Here is a 19,347-nt window from a genome sequence, read left to right as displayed (position 1 = left end):
ATCCACTGCCAGTGGCTGTGAAAGTGACCACAGTGGTCAATTTCTACACTAGTGGCTCCTTTCAGGGCTCCACAGATGACCTCTGTGGGATCTCACAAGCCTTGAGTCACGGATGCCATCTTTGCCGAGGACACACAACTTTGTGCATTTCACCCGGGACCGGGACACCAAGATGCAAGAGCAATTGGATTGGCCAGATCTCGGGTTTCCCATAAGTGCAGGGTGCAATTGACTGCACTCACAGGTCTCTATTGCAACACATAGTGGACTACATAAACCGCAAGGGATTCCACTCGCTGAATGTGCAGCTGGTATGCGACCATCAGAAACACATCCTGCAGGTGTGTGCATGGTTTCCAGGGAATGTTCATGACGCCTATATCCTCAGTTGGTCACAGATCCCTAAGCCTGCTGGGGTCCACAGAGGCTGCAGGGTTGGCTCCTTGGGGACAAGGGCCACCCACAGAGGCCGTGGCTGATGACACCCGTGCAGTGGCCTCAGGCTGCAGCAGAGCGACGCTATAATGAGGCTCATGCTGCAACTCACAACTTGGTGGAGCAAACCTTTGGGATGCTGAAGATGAGGTTCTGGTGCCTGGACCGGTCTGTTGCAGCCCTGAAATACAGTCCACAGAGGGTGTCACGCATCTTCGTCATCTGCTGTGCCCTTCACAACCTGACGCTGCAACGGAGTGAGGAGCTGGCTGAGGAGGAGATGGAGGAGCTGGAGGTCTCCTCCGATGAGGGGTATGCTGACGGGGAGAGGATGAGTAGGTCCTTGAAGGTGACGATGACAGCGATGAAACCCATGCATTTGCTAGATGAGGCAGGTGTGCTCAGGAGGCCCTCATAGCTGCTAGATTTGTGGAGGATGATGATGACATGTAGTGAAGTGACTCCATAGATCCTCACATCGCTTTGTGAACGTTTGACTCCAGTGTGACTTATGGCAGCGTGAATACCCTCTGTGAGAATGCTCCTGTCATGGAAACACAATGGAGGCCCTAATGGTCACTTGATTCCAGGAGGATGATGACGACATGCAGTGAGGACACTCCATAGATCTTCATATAGCCTCTGAGAACATCTGACTCCTGTCTGGCTGAGGGCAGCTCACTTGTGCTCCATGATCAGGGTCATATCATAGAGCTGCAGCCATGAAACTTTAGAACCATCTGATCCTTTATTCGCCTTCAGCACCTGAGCCCTTCAGGAGCACAGCATCAGTGGTCACAGATGCTGAAGAGATGGAGGCCAGCCCCACCTTAAAGGTGCTGAGAGCACACAGAGAGAATGACGGAACTCTGTGACACCTGCCCACGACATTCTGGCAGCAATGACAAGCACCATCGAGGTGCAGGCATCAGTAATGTGTCCAGGGAGTGTGAGGCCTGACCATCACTTTGGTCTGAAGGCTGCACAGAGCACAGGGAAGAGGCCCTGGACTGAGAAACCTGCCTTTATCTTGTGCAGAAAGATTTCACATCTGAGTGACAAGAACACTGCTCACCAGAACAAGGAGCCATAGGCAAGAAGACATTCTTGGGAGTTTATTGACAGTAGTGAACAGTTTGTACAAGTGACCAACACCCACGCCCAGGCTGTGCAACTCATTCTTCTTCACTTTCCAAACTCTGCTTCTCCATCTTGGTGCTCCCCGGACATCCACAGCGGAGGCGTGCAACCTTCCTGATTGCAACCTTGGCGGGTGTCCTCTGGATGACCGAGACTTGGAGGGCCCCGGCCTGCTTTTGGTGTCCTGCTGTGTGGCAGTGGTACCCTCCTCGTCCTGTGGAGCTTGAGCTGCTGAGGTCACAGAAAGAGGGAATTCAGATGGGCTGGGCACTCTTGGAGTCACCTGGATGGTTGGCCCCAGTTGTGCCCCTGTTGATCCTCCTCCCTATGTGTGCCCGGGGGCGCCAGGCTGACGCCTTGAGGATAAGGGGTAATGGGAGTGAGATCTGGCTGCCCGGCACCCCTCTTGTGTAGACGCAATTGGAGGCCAACTATGACATCAGTGATGGAGTTCAGCGCGTACAGCAGTGCAGGAGCAACGTCCCGAACCAAGGTCTCCATGGCGGCCACCATCCTACCAGTGTTGGCTCGGTGCGTTGCAATGCCGGCGCTATCACCTCAGAGTGAAGGTGGACAGACTCCTCCATCGTGCCTTGCAATCTGAGGAGTGCAGCGGTCACCCTTTCCTGATGTTCCCGAGCTTGCCTTTGCAACTCCAGCAACTGAGGTATGACTGAGTCCAGAGGCTCATCATCTGACTCGGACTCAGGAAATTTCTGGCCTCCAGCATGGTTCCCAGAAATGCATAAATAATGTGGCGGGTTTGGGACGATATGACGTGAAAACCCACCATTGCGGCCAGCGGGTAAAACAACATTTTACCTGCCTGCTACCTCACTTCGTGCAAATCTGGGATGATTCTGCCCATATACACAAAGGATATGCATTCGCATCTGACAATACTGAAGTCCCACCTTTGTTTCAAAGAATTAGCCACAGAAAATTCTACTTTCCAATTTTCTTTGGCACTGATATTTTTCATTAAGTGTAATTTTCAGTAATAGCAGTAACACCTAGTTGGACAACTGAGCCAGGCAGGATATTTGCCAAAAGGTCATCCTGTGGATCTTCAGAACGTCAGACTTGAGATATTTCTTGAAGAAAGTTCTAACCAACTTTGCCGTGGGATCAAGAATTGTGGGAGCAACACTTGAAACTTCCTTTTGCAAAGTGTTTCTTTGAACGGACTTGATTATGACCCTTCAGGAGGGCATGGTCATTACACACTGCCTTAACATTGCGATTGCTAGAAACAGGAAATACTTTTTGATTGAAGTGAAAACAGATTCTGATCAATTTGATTCCAAAGAAATACTTTCAAGGTTATTCTGATATCACTATTTTTGTTAATTGCCGCTCATGAAACATGTACTGAGGTAATTTTATCAAATTACCCTCTCAGTTGGTGAGGTGCCATGCTGGCTTCATAAAGTTGCCTCTCATAGGTCCTGTTGTATATTTTGCCACTTGTTTGAGAAATGAAAAACATAAACACAGCATTCACATTCCTTTTTTTGTTAAGAGTTATTTGGAAAACATTACCGTAAACAAAAGCCTGTGGAGATCATTGACAAAGTTTATGTTTGAAGTGTGTACTTAACATCATGAAAATCTAGATTTGAAAAAAAACAACAATGACTACATTAGTAGAATGGCTGCGCAATTTTATTTTCCTATGTATGAGTCAACAGTAGATATGGAGATACGTTTCCATGGCTTACTAAACAAAAGCAAGTAGAGTGCTGAAATATACATCTCTGACAGGGCAACCCTTTGGGTGCATTTGTAGGATCAACTAATTGAGACTGCACTGGCAATACAGAATCTTGTTTTCTGGGAGTGCAGGTCATAAGAACAGAACCTGATTTACAGTGGGGTTCATTCTGTGGTGAAGAACGGCTATTTTTGCAGCTTGTGTTTCTCTCTCCATGGATCCGGCCAGCCCTGCTGTGTATTTCCAGCATTTCCTGTTGGCGCCCGAATGTTCCGGATCTCTTGGCAGCTATCTCTTTTAGCCATCCTAATATTGGAGTGGAAGAGATACATGGATCAGTATGTGTTGTCTAAGTGTGTGGCGCATCGTTAGCTTGTTAAGATGCCATGATAGTGAGGGGATGGTGTTTAATGGTCTGACATCAGTGATGAGTTCGCCATGTAGAGGTGTGTTGGCTTCACCGTTGCTGTACAAGTGCCAGGGCGGCATGCTTTGAGACTGCGTGGCTACTTTGTAAGAGGCCACAGCTCCTTGAGGGGCACACATGCCTTGGTATGAGGTAAAGCTAGGAGTAGCCGTGGGATGGCTCACTTCCTGGTCCCCTCTGTTGAGGTTGCAGTCAGAGGGAAGTCGAGGGCCAGTGGAGTGGAGGTCTGGGTGTTGGGTGCAACATCTGAGCTGGGCTTTTCTGCCCAATTGCAGATCTGTGCTGTGAGTTGCTGCACGTTTATTTGGTAGAGTGTAGCCACTTGCTGTGGCAAGCAGCAAAAGGCTGGTCTAGCAGAGTCCTTAGAGCTAGGACTCCACAGGCAACAGATAAGGACAGTAGTGGATCCTACAATGGGTTGGGAGGTTACTATTTTTATACTACTACTTTTCATAATGGGCCAGCTTTCATAGGGCAACTATGTATCAGCAATCAATTACATCAACAATGACAGTGTGTACTCACAGGTCAAAGTTCAGCCACCTTTAGTCACTTCCTGAATGATATTCCTAGTAATGTAATGGTAAAAGCTGGAGGAGGACCTTTTATCCGGCTCCCGATTATGCCTCCATTTTGCTTTGGGAGGACGGGGCTCCATATTCAGCATGCCCCTGACTCTGCAGGGTGAAAATATAGAGGGTGGGCTTGGCCACTTAGAAAGTATTGAGAAGTCATACTCTAATCTTTAACTTTGTATCAGTCATTTTCACTTTCTATAGGAGAGTGCTGCATTGGTTGTACTTGCAAAATATTTACATTCTCAAGTTTCTAACATTACTGAACAAGTCAAAAAATGTGTTACCCAGTGATGGTAATTCTCAATTTTGACACCTAGGTGATACCCTGGCAGAGTGGAACATCCGTCCTTTGTAGATCAATAGCATTTACAGTTGTTGGGTGAATTGTTCTACCACATTACTGCGTAAGTAACAAAGCTGAAAATTAACCCATACATATAGGAATGTATGCATGAGAAAAAGTCTTAACTCCTTAAGTTAACAACATGTTAAAAATGTATACTGCTAGGGGATTGTATCATACTAAGTCACTTTTCTAGCTTCTTTTTATGTTCAATATAGCCTGAGTTTTATTATGCTGTAGCTCAGTAGAGTATTAATCAGAGCATGGACATCGTCATGTGTAAGCTCATTTCTTTTGCTCTAACAAGCATGCAAAAAATGGAGTAAAGCTCCCCATTAACTTCACATTAAATAAAGAGATAGTTAGAATTGTTTTATTTCTGTGTTGTATGCTCAAATGCGATTGAGTACTTTTCCACAAACAAGCAAGGTTTCAATTTTTAGGGCTTTTCTGCACACTTTCAGAAATTGGTCAATATTATTTGTCTCAGCAGAAATAACTTAAGGTAAAGGGAGCACATCTCATCTAATTTCTCTTTCCTTTTAATAACATAACTGCATTTTAGTGAGAAGACTGTACAAAGTCATGCTATCAAGTCATCCCCAACATGAGCACAGATTGGGATATTATAGACTTGGACAGCATCATTTCCAATAAGCACTCCTGGCAGCTGGGCCCCTGTCTAAAGTTATCCCCATGATAGGGGAGCTGAAGAGCAATGTACATGGTATAGAAGTTAGTATAATGTGAAAGAAAATCATTGGGTGGAACTTACTGCTTGCAACGATGAGTCTGTCCACCATCCGGAGAGCCGGTGGTAACCTCGCTGCGGCCATTCCAAGACTGCCCCCTGCCCCAATTTAGTGCCAACCAGGCGTTTGCCTGATTGGTGATGGGGTCCTCACTGTGTTCAGGGCAATTATCCTGCCTCCAATAGCTGTCGACCAATCAGAGGCTGACAGCTCTCCAGTACCAGCAATACCATTGGGAGCAGTGGCCCTGCCGTTACTGCAGGAGACCCAGGCTGCAGGATCATCCCTGGAGCCTGGAGTGAAGGTAGGTAAAGCAGCCTCACTGGGGCCAGCTGAGGAAGCCCTGGCGAGGGAAGGGGAAGGGGCTGTTAGTTTTAAGGGCAGAAAAAGGTCTTCACCCATGGGTATCCCTTGCCTCTGGTTGGTCTCTCCATTGAGCATGGGCTGCCCAAGTAGAAGGCACCCCCCTCCATCAGGCCGCAGGTATATCTGCCTGGATTGCATGGTGGGTTACCCACATTGTGTGGTCCCCGCCTGTCACTGGTTGAATATAAGTGGTAAAAGGATGAGGCCTTTACGTAACCCAAGGCCTTCGATTGGCTTTCAGTCAGGAGGTCATCCTCGACCCTTCCCACCTTGGATTTAATTGGGAATGGGGGGAGCCGGGAAGGCAGAAGGATCTCCACCCACACCTTCCTGCCAGATTAAATGGCACCCCCGTGCTTCCCAGCCTGTCTTCAGGATGGAGAATTGAATTCCACACATTCTTTATGGCTCAAGACTACCCATTGGTCAGTTACAACCTAAATGAATAGCATAGGTTTTATACCTTATGCAAGTTCAATTTTTTTGATCTTCAACCCCAGGAATACCAATTCTCTGGCTCAAAAGTTAGGAAAAGTAGGGAAGGAAATCTCTAATGCCAATTTCTGTTGCCTTTATTTTGCCCTGAGATTTTATGGGATATCTTGGAAACTCTCTCCCCTCAACCTTAGAATAGAGGACTGAAAAAATAAATGGTAGAGCTACAGAGCTACAGAGCTACAATCATAATTTGGTTTTCTGGTTCACATTGTGGGATTCCTTCTCAGTGCAGTGATTTGCTCAATTGCAGCAAGATTTTACATCAATTAGATTTAATGAATAGTAAGCCTTGTAATTAACTGATTTACGTGCCCAAATTGCTAAAACGTGCTGCCAGGGCAAGGTTAACATTGAGAGTTTAAAGTTATGAAAGCTACATTTTTAATTCGTTAAATATTACTTAAAAGTCTATGTTTTATTGTACTTCAATATATTCCTATTACAGGGACACACTGGCTGACAAGCCTGTAGTTTTTAGGATTATGTTTCAGCATTTTTAAAAAAAGAATGGAATAGCATAAGATATTCGCCAATATTCTTGTAATCTAGCCCCTGTAAATTTAAACCAATCCACCATAGATCGTAATCTTGGTCTCATTTTTAACGTCCTTTAATTTCAAGTCTTTAATTACCTTATAATGTTGCTGATGATAGAAGGTTGCACTGTGGTGGGACTCCTCACTATTTTCACCAGCAGTTTTCCCAACATTCTTTCAGTGGAAATGGATACCATTCCTGCTGGCCAGAAACAGGCTGAGTATTTCAGCCAACCTGTACAGACAAGTAATATTTTTGCATTCCCTAGCCTATGTGCACTTCTCTAGGCTTGGGAGAGGTCTGACAACTAAAATAAAGTTTTAAGCCATGGCTTTCAAGAAAATACATGGGCACAATTTTACCGTATCTCACCGGTGGTCTAGCCCGTAAAATTCCCCAGGTGGTCTTCCCACTGCTTTCCTGCATACCATCGACTTGTCTGCAATTTTAAAGAGTTTGGGGGGGTGGGGGGGCAAGGCCTAGGGCAGCTCACCCATCCATGCCCCAATTGAGGCCCTTAAGCGGCCAGTTGTTGCCCACTTAAGGGCTGCTTCCTGTCTGGCCTCAATTTTGAGGCTGGCGGCAGATGTTCAGGGGCAGGGGAAGTGAGTGCAGCCTCCCTCATGGGTCCCCTTTCCACTTTGGGTGCGCCTCTCCCAAGGTTTGCCCCCATGGGTGCTACATTCCCCCCCAGCTTCTCTATTAAGACATCCCCCCCCAGGCCTTACCTCGCCTCTTCACTGTAAGGCCCCCCATTTACCTGCTCCTGGACTTAGAATCTGGGTACTGTTCGTAGTCCCAGTGCTGGCCACTGTTGCCACTGGCGCTGCTGGCACTATAGAGCTGCCAACCAATCAGATTGGCCAGCCACTCTCTGAGGCGGGACTTCCACCCGAGTGAGGGGCTGAAGTTCCGTCTCCAGCCAATTAACACTCCTTGGAGCATTAAATGGCTGTGGGGCTGTTGTAATTAGCAGGGATGGACAAATACTCACCCCTAATTGGAAAATTTAGTCATGCATCATAACCATAATAAATATCACGTGAACATTTTATTAACTACTGAAGCTACACAGTGGTAAATGTTGGGTAGTACATCAATAGACTTCTAGGGACTGGAGACTTACAATCATTGGGCTTTTGAAGAGCTTTTGCAATGTAGACAGGCCATTGCATATATTTTATTTGGGTCTTGTGAGTGATGAATATTGAGCTGTTTCAAATTTATACCAATTCCTCTACTATTAATTTCTATTCTCTCCACAAACTTGGATCCACTCTTGTGCCTTTGTTTGACAGAAATAGATTATCACACCTTTTTTTTATGAAAAAGGACGAATAAAATATCCTGATTAAATTTCCAAAAGCACTTGTATTTTTATGATACTCCATTTATATGCCAGAGGCATTACAAGACATCAGGAGATTGCTGCATAATTCTGTGCCAATTTTTAACCAGATGGATGATTTAAGGTAGTTTATCGCTATGGCAACATAAGGAAGTAAGCTTTGATAGTGTTTTCTCTTTTACCAAATTGGGTTTCCCTTTATTTTTATACATACATTAACAGCTTGCTAAAAGAAAGTCAAATATGGTAACAAAACAAGAAAGCTACAGAGTACCATCAGAGAGAAAGAGATGTGCATTTTTTGTGTGTATGTGTTTTCCATAAGTTTTTTATTTGGTTTCAGGAAGTAGGCATGAATAATGAGGGCTATATTTGGTTTGGACATCGGATGGAATCTTGCTGTGAGATCAACGTATGCACAGGTTGGATTCAGGCTGTCCATTGCACCCATTGTACACTTGAAAGACAGATACACGGTATACCAATTTTTATCCCAAGGTGCTTCATGTTCCATGAGCTATACATTAAAGACAGATTCTCCTACAGACCCTTTAGTAACTTGGAAATATTCTGAAGTCATGCTCAGATGCTCTAGTCTTCGAATTTAGTTTTGGTGCTCCAGGGCAAAATCCTTATAGTTCTTATAGGGAAATTCCTGAGGACTGTCCTCAGAAGAGCAGCAGGGCAGTTTTTAACCATTTGTCTGTCACGTTTCTCACCATTTCAAATTCCTAGGAGGAAGGCATTTTTCGTAATGGGGGAGCCCATTAATGGGAGTATTGGGATTTCAGAGCCACATTGCTGTTATGGAGTTACAAGCTGGTCTGGTCTAAGAAACCAGCATTTAAAATTTGAACTGCTGGCTGTTCCATTTTTGACTTGCTGCTCTCCCCCAGAAATAATCAACCTCTTTAAGGTTCATGGCTGTAGGAGAGCGAGTATGTTTCATGCAGGTGAACCTACAATTAGATGCATAGAAAAGCCACAACAAAAGGGTGTGGGCATGAGAAACGCCAGCCCCCTGCCTTATTGGGATTTTATACAGTGTCCAGGAAGGGAAGAAACCCATTTGGAACAGGTTCTGTCTCATTTCTTTCTTCATCTCTGGATTATGTTAAGCAAATGTCCAAAAGGGCTGAAATTTCTCTCCATCTGACTTTTCCCCATATTTTGTGCTATTATTTAATGTGATGTATGTTGATTATTGGTTTCAGAATTTTAAAACCTGGAGGGAGGGTTACAATTTGTCTCCCTTAGGTGAGAACAGAACGAGTAGAAAAAATGGAGATTAATTCGTGATATCTGATTTTAACGCTTTTGGTTTTAGTGGCTGACAAGTTGATTCCCCTCTTCACCCCCTCCCCCCCAACCCCCAATTGAGGTGGGAGCCTCATGCATAAATCGGGGTCCTACAAAATAAAGAGAGCTTCGATGGCAATGTAATTGTGACCTAAGCAAAAAAGCCACCATAGATTTCCCACCAGGCTGAAGCAGATCAACGGTATATGGAAAAGATGGGAAAAGCCTCAACTGACTGAGAAAAGTCTCTTTTGTAGGCCAAAAGGAGCAAATGGTGGACCAGTGTATTCAAATGAGGCCTGGCACTTAGGCCAGTGAGAATATTTCACACTTGCCCTGTATGAAACCTGCTCTGGATGAAAATCAGTCGGTTGAACTTGCTGTTCAGAACCTCAGTTCTTACATTTCCAAAACTTTGCATACATATCAATGCCAAAATGCCCACAATTGACTTCTATTGTTATTGCAGTTTAAAATTGCACTGTGTGGCTCCTTGGCACATGCCATGATCACATAATACAAAATTGCACACTCCTGCAATTTTCTGCCTATTAAAGTTAATGGACAAAACATCACAAGCTGGGAGAAGTCCACAATTTTTCAATATGGTTTCCTGGCAGATGCCCAGCAGCAGCGCAATGGAATTTTTTACCTCACATTTTCAGACATTTGGTGGGTCATAGTCCTAACATTTATGGTAACAGTGTGGTAACAACTGTGCTTGACTATATATCAGTAACTGTTGAGAAACCTAATTCCATCAGAATAAAAATGTACTTGATTACTGCTTATTGTTTTGTCAGCACAGCCAAAAGTGTAGCCTTGGCCTGTAGTCAGCAATCTTTCCACGTAAGGCAAACCTAAAAATGTAAGTGATCAATTTGTTCATCATAAGTTGCTGCAGAGAAAAATTTTTACAGCTAAATTCTAAATGTTGTACTGTTTAGCAACCAGCAGTTTTGTTTAATTCGTAATGCATGAAACAGCAGCTATTGTCAGAGGTGGCTTCCACATATTAACCATAAAAGGGTGTCCCCAACATGGGCAAGTAGGACTTTTCTAGCATTAGTAGTGGAACTCATAACTGGACTGGCATAGTACTCCTTCCTGTCAGCATTGTACATCCTCTAGTTCATGGCTTTAAAATTCTGTGTTAATATAATTAAATAATCACTCACAACAAGCAAAACTATGGTTTGCACTTGTTAAATCCCCTGTTCCAGTTCCTGAATTATTGTTCCTTCTCGTGATATGTTTACAGATGGTGGGATGGCTGGTGGTGGTTGCACGGACTTCAATATGAAGGGAAATCAGACAAGGTGTTTAATAGGTGGCTTTAATGGGTGGCTTGCTGATCTGATATCACTCATTTAACACCATTCAAAAAAGTTAAAATTAGCCCTTTGGATTCCAGACTGCAAAATGCTCCTTGATTAAAGATTATGGTTCCAAAGTTCCTGGAGCTATACCCCGCCAGCAAAATGTGGCAGAAAAGAACTCTTTTCCTTCTTTGCCTCAGACTGAAAACACCACGACAAATCCAGCACAAGTTGATTTGCATAGTGAGGATTTGCTACCCATGCCTGCCAAGGTGCATCATTGGAGGTTAGAAAAGTGATCTTGTTGAAACATAGGCCTGAATTTTACAGATGGTGAGGCCTTGTTTCCCGCCATCCAAAGAGTTGGCGGGGAACATGTCCCCACTGACTCCGACTGTCCCACAGACATTGTAATGCTCCGACGAGCATAATTGGCTGTAGGCGGGACTTTTGCCCCTCACTTGGGAGGAGGTCTTACCTTAGAGAGCTGCCGGTCAATCAGATTGGCTGGCAGCTCTCCAGTCCCTGCAGTGACAGCGCTGCAGTGGACAGAAAAGGAAGTTCAAAAAGTTGTCAGAGACTCCAGGAACTGGAGGCTTAGGTAAGTTCAGGGGGTCCTGGGTGATGAGGTTTAGGGAAGCCGGGGGGGTGGGGGTCAGGGGGGGAGCTTGGGGGTGGGTGGTGTCGGTGGGGGATTGAGGGGACGATCGGATTCTTGGGGAGAAGCTGATGGTGGGGGGGAGGTTCGGAGGCCACTGGACCTAAAGGGGGGTTGGGGGGTGCCCGACCAGAAGGAGGCTTCTGATGGAGCTGCCCCTCCACCACCCCCCTCCACCTTCTTCCAACCCTTGATGTAACTTTGATGTATTTCGGGCTTCCCCCACAGAGGTTCAATCTTCCTGCCAGCCTAAAAATTGAGTTGTGAGGGAAATGGCCTTTAACTGGCCATTAATTGGGGCGAGGGTGGGCTTACCATCTGAGGCCTTGCCTGCCCCAGTGTAAAGTTACTGCGGTTGGGGCAGCGGGAACCAGAAGGGAATCCCATCCCTTTAATTTCAGTCTCCCCACCCTCACTGTAAACCCACCAAGGGAGAATAGAACTCTGGCCATAAAAGATCCTGAGGGGGGCTTGACATTGTAAATACTGAGAGGATGCTTCTCCTCGTGGGGGGATGTACAACTAGGGGACACAGTTTCAAAATATGGGTTCTACCATTTAAGATCTACATGAGAATTTTTGTTTCCCTCAGTGGGTCATTAACCTTTGGAATTCTGTACTCCAGAAAACAGTGGAGGCTGGGTCATTGAATACATCCAGACTGAGTTAGACAGATTTTTGATCTTATAAGGGAGTCAAAGTGGGCAGGCAGTAACGTGGAGTTGAGGCAATGATCAGATTAGAATTGATCTTGTTGAATGGTGGTGCAAGCTCAAGGGTCCAAATGGCCTACTCCTGTTTCTTATATTCTTATCACGAATGCTTTCCCTGGCCAAACCCAATCCACCTGTCTAAGGCAGAATAGCAACTTACCACTCCTTCTGAAGGACCCAAATGATGCAGTATCTCTTAAAAACAATTTGGCTCCTACTGAAGTCAGCTCTGACTAGACAAAGTATTCCAGGATCAACTACTTTATCAGGGTAAAGATATGGGAGTTGTAGGAGACCTCATCAGAACTCAAACCAGGTCTCAACTCAAAGTTCTGAAGCCTTTAAAGAGAAGAGTCCCAAAGATGAAGTGGGAATTTCTTCTTTTGATACATAGATGGGAGGATGGAAAATCCAAACATCCTCCCTAGAATTTCACATTTTAAGGTTCTATCCTAATTAGGCAAGAGTCCCAGTGGAGCTGGGTTTTGGGCCATGTTCTGGGACTCCAGAGAGAAATAGTATTTGTCCTCTATCAGAACTTGAACTTCAGGGCCTAAAGGCCTTTCATTTGCTGGCAAATAGCATATTTATATAACAGAATTGATTCAAGAACCTCAATGTCCTGTTCTTGTGGAACCTGTCCTATTTATGTTTCCATTGCAATAAGATAAAAGAAAACCATCCATAGATGTGCAAGCTTGTGCACTCACAGTCATTTTAAAGTCATGACTTGTATTTTTGTTTCCAGCAATTGAGCCTTATCCATTGGCAGATTATCGAAACAACATCTGATACATTGGCCTGTATGGCAGTCGGAGCTTTACAACTCTAGAGTGGACAGAAAGGATGGTGTTTTCAGTTTAAACAGCGATCTAACTAATATTATCAGGAGCACCCCTGCCTTCACAGCCTCTGGAAAATATTTAACTGAAGCTAAGAATGCTACCTTGTTTACACTGGGTTGCTACTAACTGAAAGGAAGAAGAAATACTTGTAATTTTATAGCACTTTATTAAAAATCTCTCACAATATTTCCAAGCACTTTACATGCAATAAATTATTTTAATTGCCTCAGGCAAATGGCTCAGCCATTTTTCACACAGTAAAATTCCACCAACAGCAATGAGAGGTTGGTTATTTGACCTTTTATGGTGGTGGTAAGGATTTTGGCCACGACAACAGGAGAACTGTCTGCCCTTCTCTCTTCCAATATTGATATGGGGAAGGATTTAGTAAGAAAATTATGAACGATCTCAGACAGAATGGAGTGTATTTGAATGGTTCCTGAAAAATATGCATGTAAGTAAATAATATTTGCCTTATTCCTGCAAGTAGATAACAAAAATACTTCCTTCACTTATCACAGCTATATAAATAGGTGAGTCTGCATATAATATTGGGAAGCAAACCTTTTCTGTCCAGATGTTCATGTATGTGTTTTTATACCAAGCAAAAATGATACATAAAACTTTAGAAAGATTGAAACAATTTGTATATTTGTTCTTCAGAGCCTGACCTGCATAGTTATAGAGAACCCTGTCTATTTGGGTCAGGTGCCCTTGCATCTCAATTTAAAATTGTAGTTGACCGGATACGCACAGGATAGGAGTGGGTAAATCTCCCTCTCTGTTATAATTCTTCCACTGCCTGGAAACATATCGGAAGGCTTCTGGAAACCCATATAAATAACATCCACAGGCACTTCCTTCTTCTTGAGTTCTCAGCCTGAAGGCAGGTCCGACCCACAGCACCACAGCCTCCACCAAGGGCAGGGCAAGGAGGCAGGTCCCAGCTCCACCCTAGCCAGAACAGGGAACAAACACCATGCCATTGGCACCAATCTTATCCACACTAGCCGTCCAGCTAACAGAGCTGGCGGCAGCCCCCCCCACCCCCCAACCCACGCCCCTTGCCCGCCGCCCCAATAAGGACGTGCTAGATTCAATCCATTCATTGAGTTATAGTTTAAATCGTGTTGATATAACACCTCAAAGCTCACAATCTGCCAGACTATCAGCCCTGTTTCCCATTTCACTTCATCTAAATACTTCGTAATTTCAGGAGCTTCTACTAAATCTCTTCATACCTTCTCCGCTCTCGTGAAAATGGTCACAGTAATTCAAATCTCCCCTCATAGCTATTGTTTCTCATTCCTGACATCATGCTGGTGAATCTACACTGCATGGTCTCTAACACTTTGATCCCTCTTCTATAATGGGGGCCTCAAAATGACACACAAGGCACTTTCTCTCTTTCTCATTTATGCTCTGCCCTTGGATAGGTCCTAACTTAAGTCTCACAAATGGAACTCTTGATCCACTTATTAGGGAAATATAGCTGTGCTGATTTCACATTGCCTTCTGCAGAGTTTTCTTTTTATCTTTGCCGTGCCTTCTCCTAAGCAGGCTGTTGCACAGGCTATAGAGACCCAGCTAATATAATTCAATGACTGGCCATTAAAGTTAATGGGTGGAAAATTGCGAATTGGGAGTACACAGCTTTTTAACATGTGTTCCAGGTGAAGGTGCATTGAGATTTCTAGCCCTTGTTACAACAGGATTATTAAGTATGATTTTGTATGATTAAGTATTATTCCAAATAGTTTGAAAACTATGAACAGTGCATTCCTGAATTTCCAACATGTACTTTTGTCAGACAACACTCCCACCAGCATGGCAAAGCTCAGTATGCCTGTTATCTCATTTAGCTTTCCTAGGATACTTGGCATTTGAAATATTTCACCATATGCAGCATTCACATTATCCAAGTGAATTTATTCATTCAGTATTTTACGTGACTAGTATGGGTTGGCAATATTTGTTTGTTAAAATTATTTGGAATTGAAATGCAATGTCCTGGAAATTCATTGATACCATGCCTGTTAGCTGGGCTCTAAGCAGATACCTAAGCCCTTAAAGATACAGGCAGGAATGCAATCTTATATAGGTAGAAAAATAAGTGTGTAAGCCTCAAACAAGATTTATCCTCTTTGCATATGCAAATATATCTAACACTTTTATTGAAGCCTCTGTCTGCAATACTTGGGGGGCTGTGAGACAGCCAGTATCAGCCGTTGTCATGAAGAATGATTTGTCAGTTTGGAAGCAGCCAACTTTGGGTTTCATACAATAACAAAAGGCTGGAAGCTGCCTAAAGGGAGAACCATCTTGAACATCATGAGAGAGGCACCTTGAAACAGAAACTACTTTTCAACAGGGAGAGACCGAGCAAAGCTTCCAGAGACAGCTATCGGAACAATGCACTAAATCAGACTACCAAGAGCAGTACTGCAAAAGTGAAAACATACTTCACTCACTCCCAAGACCTGTTCTGTTTGTTGAGTCTACCTGCAAAGGCAAACTCTAACTCTTCAACTGCAGAAGCCATTGCAGCTGCTAAACTGAACCTCAAGTTCCAACTCCTTCACTTTGGAAAAAAGGAATTCAAGCTATGACCCGCAAAACTATCTCATAGAGACTGTATTGAAATCTTACCTTTAACTTTCTTTTTATCTTTACCTGCTTTTAACCTTTGTATTTGTATTTTAATTAATAACTATATCACTTTTACCTATGTAACATTGGTAGTAGTTTTTGTAATATGTTACGGCACAGCCGATGCTAAATGCTGAGCTGCTCAAATCCCAAAAGGAAACTTGAAACCAGTGCCACAACTGTTTTTCAATTTGTATATATTTTGAGATGCATGCCTTGAATTCAGTAGTGGTAAGACCACTGAGTCTTACAGGTTTCTTACAAAACTAAATTAAATCTTTATTAATAGAAGAAATTATTTTAAGTACATACATAGATCTACAAATTACTACTATGATAACTTCTAAATCCCCTAGTTAATCTAACTCCCAGTTACACTTTTGTTAAGGCAACAGTAAAACACACAGATTTAAACAGATCCAGGCATAGCATACACAAAGTGAGGTTTCTCAGCTTCGGTTCCTTGTAGACAGTAGCTTGAGACTTAGATGCTGGAGGCTTTTCACACTTGTTAGATCTTAGAATTCCTGCCCTTACACACAGACTTCTCTGCTTTAAACATATTTTCTGCTTTGAATGCAAATTCCCATTATTTCACTATGTCTTTGGACTTTACCTTTCTAACAATAATAAAAAATCTATCAGAGTACCAATTTTACCAGTATTCTTTGGCAAAAATAAAAACCTGTTTCTTTACCTCTCCTGGCTCAGTGAAACATTTCACCCCTGCCCCCATTTTGAATTCAAACTAGTCTGGTTTATTTAAAAATGCTAATGGCCAGGATTTCCCGGTCGGTGGGCGGGGGGTGGGGCCCGCTTACCGACGTGTAAAATGACACGGAATGACGTTGGGCGGAACTCCCGACGTCACCCCGCCCCATTTCAATTTTCAGGTAGGGGGGCACAGCAGAATCAGCTGTGCGCCTGCCCGACCTGTCAATGACCAATTGAGGCCATTGACAAAGTCGTTAAAGCAACTAGTGGACCTGCCCGTCCAACCTTAAGGTTGGCGGGCAGGCCAGGAGCCCTGGCGGGCATTGGAAAAAGCATGAAACCTCATCCACGAGCGGGATGAGGTTTCATGTAGGTTTTAAAAAAATGTAATTAACGTGTATTTAAAAGTGATGGACATGTCCCAACTCATGTGACAGTGTCACATGAGGGGACATGTCAGGGAAAATGTTCTTTTCTATTTTTAAGATTTTTTATTGTGAGCTGATCTCCCTGAGGTAGCACTTGGCCATGCACGCGAAAGTGCGCACTCTCGGCTCAGGGAATTCCCCCCCCGCCTCCCACCCGCACAGGGATCGCACAGCGCTTCCTGGCGGACATCACGTTGGGCGGGCCTTAATTGGCTCGCCCACGTAAAATGGCGGCGCGTCCCCGATCGGGGCTGCCGATCGGAGGTGCAACTGCATGCGCTTGCTCCTAAACTCCTCCCCCCCACCCAACCGACGGGGGGGATATTCTGCCCAATGTTTCCTTTACACCTCACATTCTAAAACTTCCCCCATGTTTACCTACTTAACATTTCAAACAGAGCTTATCTTCTGATACATCAAAGCCTCCAGGCCAACAGCCTTTAATTCAATTAAGTCACACAAACACACACACTCACTAGCACGGACCCCAATTTTACTCTGCTTCACAATAAATTCCAATATAACATTATGAAAATTATTATATCTTCCTGGCAAACAAACTAACCTTTATCTTGCTTAAAACTAAAACCTGTCTGCTGGGTTATTTTTAAATTGAATAATTCATAAATTAAAAGGGGGCTACATAAATACACGCAAATTCTTAACTCATGGACCAATTTAAGGGAATGCTTTTTATTTGTTCGTGACAGTACTGAAAAGAATTTATGGCTAAGTTTAAGAAATTTATAGGTCTACGTTAGTAGTTATAAATTTAGCATATTATAAATTTTAGGGAGATAGAGTTAGTAGAGAAAACAATATGATGCATGGACTTTCCACTTTGGATTCAATTGATGATCCGAGCACAAATTATGCATTTTGAAAAGCTTTTTTTCTCTCACGTTTCCACTCAATATTATTTCAAAATTAAAAACAAAAATGCTGGAAATATTCAGCAGGTTGGACAGAATCTGTGGAGAGAAACAGAGTTAATGGCTTGGATTTTCATCCTAGAGGTGGGTAAGGGGAGTCAGGAAAATTCCTGATTCGGCCCGCCTGCCTCAGGAGAAAGTGCCTGCAAAGGGGGATCTTCATTACTGGGGGGACAGGTGCGAGCTGGAATCAGCCGACCTGGGAAGAAGTGCGGAGGCAATCACATGGGCTGCCAGGTGTGGAGGCAAGATGTGTAAAAGGCTTACCTCAGTGTTAGTGGAAAAAAAACATAAAGGCCCCCAGTCCTCGCTCTCACATGCCCTTCATCCTTCAAACATTCCCCATGCCCCATCCATGCCACCTTGTCCCCTCATACCCCCTATACCAAGCTCTGGCACTTCTATGCCTCTTGACCCACAGTACACTTTCTAGAACCAATGAACAACACAGTATAGACTCGCATTTGTAAAAAAAAAAAATGAAGTAAGGTAATCTATTGAAAACTTTCTCTTATGCTTAAAAAAATAGTCAGGACCAAGCTAATAACAATGGCAATTATCCAGGCTCTTTGAAGTTTCAAAAACTACGTACTCGTGAAACCACTTAACTTGTGTCAACAAGCTTTGTGAAATTGACTGCAGAGATCAGAGAGCCTGAGCTGTCAATCAAACAATGTTTCCTCTGGGGAACAGGTGTTCTTGTAATGTAATATTTGTCTGGGCTCTCAGCCAAGCCTTATGATATACAATTGTCTGAGCTTGGCATAGGGGCATAAGGGGCCTGAGGGATTGGGTGGAAGGGCAGAGCTTGCATTGGGGACAGGAGGGGGACCATTTGAACTTAGCTTTTAAAAGATCCTCTCATGCACACTGGAGTTCATGACTTCTCTAAGGGGCTGTGAACCACAACTCTTGAAAACCCTAGCCCAACTCCATGAAAATTACGGAGGAGTAGGAGATACCTAGCTCCACAATTGAGCTGGCCATTTTGGGAGTGCCAAATGCGAGCTTGTGAAAGGAAGCAGCCCGTAAGGTTTAAAGGCATTTCTGAAAATTAACAGCCCGATAATGGGGTCAGGAATCCTGGAATCGGGACTCGCCCGTCCTTTTTAAAGGGCTCCCGAGTAAATCCCGTGGCTGGTTCGGGGAAAATCCAAACCAATGCTTCCAGTGGATGAAATATAGTTGTTGAAGGTCAATCATCTCAGTCCCAGGCCATTAACTGCATGAGTTCCTTAGGGTAGCGTCCTCACCCAACCATCTTCGGCTGCATCTTCAATGACCTTCCTTCTATCATAAGGTCAGAAGTGGGGAATATTCACTGATGATTGCACAATGTTCAGCACCATTCACAACTCCTCAGACACTGAAGCAGTCCATGTGAAAATGCAGCAAGACCTGGACAATATCCAGGCTTGGGCTGACATGCGACAAGTAACATCTCCACCACACAAGTGCCAGGCAATGACCATCTCCAACAAGAGAGAAATTAATCATCTTCCAAGAACATTCACTGACATTACCATCACTGAATCCCCCACTATTAACATCCTGAGTGTTACCATTGACCAGAAACTGGTCCTATGGACCAGCCATAGGAATACTGTGACTACAAAAGTAAGTCAGAGGCTGGGAATTCTGCGATGGGTAAC

General features: G+C 44.0%; 2 long non-coding RNA genes across 2 annotated transcripts in view; both read right to left on the bottom strand.

Moving 5' to 3' along the window:
• LOC144680792 (uncharacterized) overlaps positions 1 to 19,347 on the bottom strand; it is a 129,376-nt gene that overhangs the window by 75,743 nt on the left and 34,286 nt on the right. The gene's annotated exons all lie outside the window — the stretch shown is intronic.
• LOC144680791 (uncharacterized) lies at positions 3,225 to 4,384 on the bottom strand. Its single transcript, XR_013576625.1, has 2 exons — positions 4,242 to 4,384; positions 3,225 to 3,595 (listed from the first exon to the last, which is right to left on the bottom strand). It is a non-coding gene; the product is annotated as an uncharacterized LOC144680791 (long non-coding RNA).

Source organism: Cetorhinus maximus, chromosome 5 (genome assembly GCF_964194155.1).
Source record: "Cetorhinus maximus chromosome 5, sCetMax3.hap1.1, whole genome shotgun sequence".
Lineage (NCBI taxonomy): Eukaryota > Metazoa > Chordata > Chondrichthyes > Lamniformes > Cetorhinidae > Cetorhinus > Cetorhinus maximus.
Note: the sequence above shows the minus strand (reverse complement) of the source record. Positions and strands in the feature narration are given on the sequence as shown.